The sequence below is a fragment of the Mus musculus genome, chromosome Y (assembly GCF_000001635.26).
Source record: "Mus musculus strain C57BL/6J chromosome Y, GRCm38.p6 C57BL/6J".
Lineage (NCBI taxonomy): Eukaryota > Metazoa > Chordata > Mammalia > Rodentia > Muridae > Mus > Mus musculus.
Window position 1 is genome coordinate 22,901,869 of NC_000087.7, and position 9,169 is coordinate 22,911,037.

Here is a 9,169-nt window from a genome sequence, read left to right on the forward strand (position 1 = left end):
CATAGCGAACTGGCATTGGTTTAGGGAAAGTTGAGAGAATAGCCCATCTCTGCTGGCCCATTATACTAGGAACCTGAGACAAGTTCAGCATTGTCAGGATCAGGAACAGTCCTCGGGAGGTCAGCATCTTCTGCACCATCCTTGATGAATATCCTGGGGATGAGTCATTCCGGCAGCCAAAATGGGTTGTCTTCACTCTGTGAAAAAACACAAACAGCTCCCCAGGATCTGATTAAGATAGGATCCGGGCCTTTCCACTGACCAGTTAAAACATCCTTCCCTTTGACCATTTCTTTTGGTCTATCAGGGTCTGAGCTATGTCGCTCAGCTGCAGAGTGTCCCTGCTTGTCGAGGTTCAAAAAATTAAGTGTAAAGAGTGCCATAGATACTGCTACTCTTGGCACTGAGGACAGAGTCTCATCAACTCCCCCTTTCTGTTTTATAAGATTTGAGTTTGGGGTGGGCACGTTCCACAATGCCTTGTCCTTGAGTATTATAAGGAAGGCCAGTCAAATGAGTGACATCCATTTGATGACAAAATTGTTGAAATTAAGTAGATTTATATGCTGGCCCATTATCCGTTTTTAGAATTGTGGGCTTGCCCCACACACTCCACGCTTCTAGGCAGTGCTGTATAACATGAGAGGCTTTTTCACCTGTTAAAGGTGTGGCAAATATTACACCAGAGCAGGTGTCAATAGAAACATGTAAATATTGATTTCTCCCAAAGGAGGAAATATGACTGACATCCATTTGCCAGACCTGTAATGTCCTGACGCCACGAGGATTTACCCCTACATGAGGAGTAGGTAAAAATTGACAACAGTTTTGACATTGGGTGACAATGTCACGAGATTCTTTCCTGGTTAAAGTAAAACGGTGGTGTAATGTCTCAGGTGTCACATGAAAGCATTCATGAAATTCTCTTGCAGCCTCTGCCTGTGAGGACAAAGCAGCAGCCACGATTCTAGTGGCTTTGTCTGCTAAGTCATTTCCATGAGACATGAGGCCAGGAAGGCCAGAATGAGCTCAAACATGATTAATATAGACAAGATGTCTTCTGTATAACAAGGCTGACTGAATCTTTTGAAAAATGTGAGCAAGCTTACTAGTTGGTTTAATTAAGCCTGCAACTTCAAGCATATTAACTGCATTGAACACATATAAGGAATCAGATACAATATTGAGCGGTCCCAGGAAAGTTTCAAGGACTTCTAGAACTACCAAACACTCTACAACATGGGGTGATGAATCATTATATTGTTTAGATGTTACTTGGCCATTTACTACATATGCACCTATACCAGATTTGGATCCATCTGTATACACTACTACCCCATCCGGAAGTGGGTGTTTGACTGTTATTATTGGAAACACTATAGCTTGGCTTAAGGCAAATTGTAAAATTGTATGTTTTGGATAATGGTTATCAATTTGTCCTGAATAGGAGGCAACCAAGACTGCCCAATCGTTGGTTGTTGCTGCCAGGGTTTGAACTTGAGCAGAAGTATAAGGTACACTTACTATATAAGGTTCTTACCCGAAATAAGTAATGGCTGCTTTTATCCCCCTAAGTGCAAGTTGAGCAACTGCATTAGGATACCACTCAATGATTTTTGCAGGGGAAGCATTAGGATGGACCCACAACAAGGGCCCATTTTGCCATAAGACCACTGTTGGTAACTGTGCAGTTTTTAATATGCACAATTCAAATGACTTTGACTCGTCAATGCGTTGTAATTGAGCATCTTGTAGGGCCTTTTCTACAATTTGTAAAGCTTGACATGCAGCTGGGGTAAGTGCTCTGTGGGAGGAGATATGGGTATCTCCCTCTAATATGTCAAATAAGAGCTTTAATTCTGCTGATGGAATTTTCAAAAAGGGTCTCAGCCAATTAATATCTCCTAACAATTTTTGAAAATCATTCAAGGTATGTAGTTGATCTTTGCGAATCTCTAATTTTTGAAGAACAATTTTGTCAGGATAAATAAGTGACCCTAGGAAGGCTCCCATTCGAGCAACTTGCACCTTTTCGGTGGCCACCTGCAATCCCCATTGCCCTAACGTTTTTATTAATATAAGGTATGCATCTTGCAATAACTCTGAATTTTTATGGCAAATCAAAATGTCCTCCATATAAATTATCACCTGTAATGATGGAAAATGTTCTCTAACTGACTTAAGTGCCAATTGTACATACAGTTGACACATGGTGGGGCTATTCGCCATCCCCTGAGGTAGGACCTTCCATTGGTATCTTTGATCTGGCTCTAAGTAATTAATGGCTGGGATCGTAAATGCAAATCTTTGCTTATCTTGAGGGCATAAAGGTATAGAGAAAAAGCAATTTTTAATGTTTAGGATTATAATTTCCCAATTTTTGGGTAAGGCAGAAAGTAATGGTAGCCCTTGCTGAACTGGTCCAAACAGATGCATTTGCGCATTAATTGCTCTAAGATCATGTAATAAGCGCCATTTGCCAGATTTTTTTCTTAATTACGAAAATAGGTGTATTCCAGGGTGAGGTAGAAGGCTCTAAATGACCCAAGTGTAGCTGTTCAGAAATTAGTTTTGTGGCTGCTTCTAATTTTTCAGAGGAGAGAGGCCATTGGGGAACCCATACAACTTCCTCTGTAAGCCATGGAATGGGCATGGAACCCTCAACAGCTGTCTCTAGAAAAAATCCAAACCTTGTCTCCCATTATTACCTTTTTGAGGGATAGGTTCAAGTTTACCCTGCTCTCCTTTTCCTAATCCCCTTCCTTCTTTATAGCATATTTTCTTAATCATTCGAACAGCTTGTGGCGAGCATGCATTAGTTAAGGTCAGTCCTAGTGCCTGTAAGATGTCTTTCCCCCAGAGATTTACTGGGAGTGGTAAGACATAAGGAGTGAATCGTCCCATTTGACCTTCAGGCGCTGTCCAGCTCAAAGAACGGGAACTAATAGTGGGACAGGACTGATAACCGAAACCTTGCAAAGAATGTGATGACTGAATAACTGGCCAAGTTTTCGGCCACCAGTGAGAAGAAATAATACTTTTGTCTGCTGCTGTGTCTAAAATCCCCTTAAATTGTTTCCCTTCTATAACTAACTCTAAAGAAGGCCTGGAATCTATAGGCATTATTAAATAAGCCGAATCATTTCCAATAGAACCAATCCCTCTGGTAGCTTGAGGGACACCAGAAGAGGGAAAACAGCCATGTAGGCTTGGCTGAATTACTAACTGAGCTATTCTATCTCCTTGTGAAATAGAAACGACACCCTGAGGACAGGAACAGAGAACTTGAAGTCCCCCTTCATAATCTTGATCTACATCTCCAGGGTGAACAATAAGACCTTGTAGTGTAAGGGAAGCCCTGCCCAATATTAGGCCGACACTCCCAGATGGCAGAGGTCCTTTATAGTTAGTAGGAATAGGCTGCACTCCCATTTGAGGGATCAGCATGAATTGGGTGTTGCCCTGCGGACTGTGGGGTCCACCTTTCGCCTGTCGAGGTCCCATATGTTTTCGGGCCCTGAGACCTGAGGGCCCTGTACTGGTTTTTTGAAATGGTGTCATTATCTACTGCTTGAGGGAATCCTGGCTGCAGGAGCCTGCCTCGAATGTCCCTGATTGAACGACAAGCGCTAGTCCAATGATATCATTTTCCACACTTAGTGCACAATCCTGGTGCTCTCCTTTTAACAAGGGCTCTACAGTCCTTTTTTAAGTGTCCCGGTTTGCCACGATTATAGCAGAGTTTGAGCTCAGCCATGTCAGTGCATTTTTGCACTTGTAGAATGGCAGCTGCTAAACCTGCATTAGTGAGTGGCCCCCCAAGTTCACGGCAAACCTTCGACCAGTCCTGCAGTCCCTTGCTTTTTCCAGGTGTAATAGCCACCCTGCATTCCTGGGTAGCCTGTTCATATATCAACTGTCCAATTAAAGGCATAGCTGCTTTTGTATCTCAAAATATTCTCGTGCTGCCTCTGTCATTCTAGCCACAAAATCTGAGTACGACTCCTGGGAGCCCTGAGTGATCTTGGTCAAATGCCCACTTGCCTCTCCCTTCTTAGAGAGTGCCTTCCATGCCTTAACAGTGGCAGCTGAGATCTGGGCGTATGCTCCCCAATGATAATCTGTTTGGTTAGCAGCATGCTGTCCCTGACCTGTAAGCAATTCAAATGTCCATGTCCTTTGGTTTCCTTCCATGGTGGCATTGACCCTTGCCTGCGTCTGACAGGAGTCCTGCCACAAAGCTTTCCATTCAAGATACATCCCCAAACTGGGGGCTGCAGCTTTTACTACAGTCTGGCAATCACCAGGAGTCATAGTGTGAGTTGCAAGCCTTTCAACTTGTGCTACAGTGAAATTAGCTCTGACTCCATAACACGGACTGTTTCTGCAAGCTCCTTAATCTGTATATATTCTACTGGAGTGTGAACACGCCCTCCCTCAGCTCTTTCAAAAACTGGAAATGCCTGTTGTATCTTCCTCTGTTCCTCTTTTGGTATAAATGAGTCTGAATGATACCTCTGCACATAAGGCTCAGAATGGTGCCTCTGCACATAAGGCGGAGGTGCACTAGAACCCTGAAGTTGCATATCCGAAGACCGCGCAATGATTTGACATTTGTCTCTAGCTGCTTTCATGTTATTCTGTAACTGATTAACTTGTCTTTCATCTGACTGGTATCTTTCTCCCTCACAACCTGTCGCTTTCTTCTCTAAGTCTGTTTCCTCATAGGAATAAGTTCCTTATCTGATTCTGAGCTACTGACAGCTAGCTGCTTAAACTCATCTAGTGGTGGGTAGAGGCTTCTTTCCTTATGTGCCTCTCCAGCTCGATCTCCCTTCTTCTCTCCCTTTCCATCCTTTTTTCTAATCTCTCCCCAGGTATTTTCCCTGACATTCTCTTTTCCTCGGTCTCAAGGCTCATAGAAAGGCCTAAATTCTTCAGTGCACTTTGTTTCCTCTCTATTTTTCCTCTCTCTCCCCGCTCTACCTCTGATAGACTTTCTTGAATTTCGTCCAGAACTTTCTGCCCCGCTTCTACCATTTGCTGACAATCCTCATCTGTTAAACACGATTTCACCAATTTCATAGCGGCATAATCCCTCCTTTAAGTTTGCCTTTCTGTTGTTCCCTAACTAGATCTCCTTTCAGTTTGTCCCAAGAGGCGACAGTCAATGACAATGAGCAAGCATACCATGGTGCAACACGGTCTATCTCTCTGACAAATCCCTCTTAGGTCTTAGTGGCGATTTTTAGGCCACACTGCTTCAGGACTGAGCGTAGACCCACTACTATAGAATGGGAGATTCCCATACTGCCGCTGTCCAGGCCTGACTGGGCCTGAAATTGGTTGCTGTCCAGGTGCTGTCCAGGCCTGACTGCGACTAAGAACCAGTCAACAGTTCCAGTGGTGGAAACAAAACGAAACCAAAAGGAAAAGTGTAATCGCCATGCAAACAATCAAAAGGGCTTCTAACTCTGGAGAAATTTCAAGATTGTACGTATCTTGTAGAGCCTTTTGTCCCACAGTTCTGATTCTGCCCCGTGAATGAGGGATCTTCCTTGCGCTGGTGTGATGACAGTTCCCGGGTTTTGGCACCACTTATTGCGTCCAGCTCGACCAGCAAGAAAGATGCAACAAACCAGAATCTTCCTCAGCAAGAGCTTTATTGCTTGCTTCTCAGGAAGATCCCGATCCGGGAAAATGGCACTGCTTTTATAACCAGCAGCGAGATGTTTCAGCACCTGATATGGCATGACAGCTCCTGATTCATTGCTTGCCCATCACCCCACTATTACACCCCGAGAATGGGAGTGACTAGGAGTGAATTCACTCTCGCACCTGCGTACAAGGCTTGTTTACTAGTTAGGCACTGTGGAGGCCCGCACCATCTTATAATGTTGATTGCTCACGGCACACATGGCTCTTCTCAGAGATTACTGGCAGCACGCACGTAATTGCTTGCAGCACGTACCGGCTCTCCACAATTCACCACGATATCTGCAGTCCCTTCTATGAATAGTCTGTTGTAACCTGGAGAATTCTGGTCATCCACTCTGATACCACTACTGTTGTAGCAACTTGAACTTCTCTTAAACCAGTCAGTCCCTTTCTATAGAGATGATTCATCCCTGAAGCATCTACATGGGAGAGAGAATGGGGAGCATAGAAATCAGAGAGATGCAGAAGTAATCTAGACTTCAAGCTGAGAAAAGAAAAAGTGGTCCTGGGGAAAATACAGTGATTTCTGGGTAGAGAATATGGAGCATCCCAGTAAAGGTAGTTCTGAACTGGCTTGTTTATCTTGAAGGCAGACTTGGGCATTGTATAAAGCTCTCTTGTAAGATCTCATACACAAAATTTTGCTCAATGTCTGACTCAGAAGTAATATTTCAGCAGTATCTAGGATTCATGCTGGAAAAAACTGGAGAAAAGAAATCAGGATTTTTGTGGGCCAAGGTCCATGACATAAGGCTTCAGATATCTAAATTGGCAAAGCTCATGCAGCCAAGAGAAACCTTTACACAGACACCTAGAGTCTTGTGGCAATGAGCCAGGATCAAATTCACCATAACTATCCATATTTTAGCATTCCTTGTGCTATGATAATAAAGGACACAGCCTGAGTTCATATAAATCATTAGGTCTGCTTTTATTGGGTTCTAACTTCCTGGGGCCAGGCTCTAAAGCAGGACAAATCTTTCCTCTGATCAGCAGAAGACATAACATGACCTAGTCATGTCGGGCATGCATGCAGAGCTTAGAGAATGAGAACCCTGAAGGGGCATAGAACCTCAAGAGATCAAGAAATAAATTGACTTCTGTTTGGCATTTGCCTGTCAGAGAGAGAAGCACTTAAGGCAGGGTCATCTCTGCCTTTCATTGTTTCAGGACTCAACACTCTGCAACTTTGTTTCAATACCTTCTTTCTGTTAGCCATTAGCTTGCCTTTAGCCTCCTAGACTCAGTGTTGCTGAGTATGAAACAGATTATACTCCTGACAGCCTCAGGAGCATGTAGATGTGTAATTCACACACAAGTACCAATTCAAATGTGTTGTGTCTGGCCAGCGGCTCACAAGTCTGGGTTCTAATCTGGAAAGGAATCTTGGAAACCTGGAAGAGAACAGGGAGCTAGGCAGAGAAGAGAAAGATGTAGCTAAGGCAAAATTCTGAACAAAGCTCAATTTTACTATTTCTGAAACTCATTTATGAAGCAGAGGTAGGGACCTGATTCCCGCCAAATCATCTTGGAGTAAAGTTGCAGGTGAACACGTGATGGGTCCAGAAATGCTAGTTGGAAAGCAGCAGCAGTGGGAGTGGCAGGGTTATAGAGCTGCAAGCTCTGCTGAGATGCTCTCTAATACTGAAACCTGAGCAGATCAGATGAAAATGAAAGGAAGCTTGTTCAGGTATAAGACTAAAAATAAGGGTTCTGGGCATGGAGGAACAACACTTGGGAAATATCAATCTGATATATAAGGACAAACAGAAATAGACTAGCAACAACCAGTCCCAGAGAATAGAGGGAGATAGCTTACGAGGTTAGTCAAGCACCATTTGCTCTTTGGAATGCCTAACTGCTCATCCATCCAATTTTGCTTGTAACCATCTCCTTTCTAATCTACCAGCCAGATAATATGCAAAGCCTGAGGGACCTTCTAACATTCAGTCCTACAAGGGAGGTCACCATCAAATCTCCACCTCAGTGTTCAGGAAACACTGTAATAAAAGACAGAAACAGTGTTGGATCATAAAAACTATCTTGATTGTAACTACTAGAATTTAGTCCTAGCTACACACTTTTATTAAAAAACTGACATCAATGAAATTTATATTTTAGAGTTGTTTCTACAACAGAACAAACGATCTACATTTGGGGTTGGTCTTCCTATTTCACATAATCAAATCAGGAAAAAAAATTCCTCACAGGTGCCCCAAATTCCCAGAGTTTTAGTGAATTCCTAATATTATCAGGGTTACAACCAAGACTAGCCATCATAAGTATACCTCTTGTCAATAAGACATACAATCATATCTCCTTATATTATATTAATTTCCAAAGGAAAGCAATAGTTATGCCTAGCATAGTATCCTATATCCAATATACAACTGCAAATAAAGTATATGAATTTTCAGGGCAGAATCATGCTTAACATGAGATAAAATTCCATATACAACTACAATCATATTTTATCTTTTAGAATAGATTACAATTTCTTAATTGTAACACCATATAAAATCAAATTCAAAGCATTGTTTACTTTCAAAGTACACTGACATGATTATACATTCTCATTCAAAATAAGAGGAAAAGAAACATAAACAGGAAATATTGGGAAAATCAAGATCAAATCTAGCTAGACAAACCCCAAATCCTAAATTTATGTACATTGTGGCTTAAAAAGCTCTTCCTATCTAGTTTCATGACTACAATATATTTCTCTGTCTTGGAATGGTTCCATTCTTTGTGTGTAGCTTTCTTTGAGAGATATCGCACAGCTGTGGACCTTCTTACATCCTGATTGCTATATCACAATATAGGCTTCCCTTTCATACCTTCACTAAAAGCCTCTCTAGGCATCTATGCAGGGACTTCGCTGCAACCTGGATGCCCTCAGTGGCTTTCCATAACCACGTAGGAAGACTCCATGGCTCTTTTCCTTCTGTATCCTTCATTAATCTGATGAAAGAACTACATGGTGGATGTTGCCAAGTTCTTTTGCCTGCTTTAGATAGAACCTGCCTGCTTCCTTGAATATTTTTTCATAAATTTGATATGTTGTTTTTCTGCTATAAACAGATCAATCCTTGGGACATTTCTTTGCACAAGTTGCAGGATTAGCTTGGTGGATACTCACCTCGAGGAAACAATTCCCTTTATTACATTACTCCTTATATCTTTCAACACTAGCTATGGCTCCCACAAAAAATTTTCTGGTGCTCTTTTTTTCTCCAAACTTAAATTCTAGCTCATCCCTTAAAGAATGAGTACAATCAGGAAAACAAAAGTCAAGAAGCATTAGCGATGTGGGAATAAAGTACAGCTGTACTGCTGGTGGGTGCTTAAGTTGGTACATCCAGGATAAAATCAGTGTGGAATTTGCTAAAAATATCTAAAAATAGAACTAACTGGTGACTCACCTATATCACACTTGAGTGTAGAAAAGATA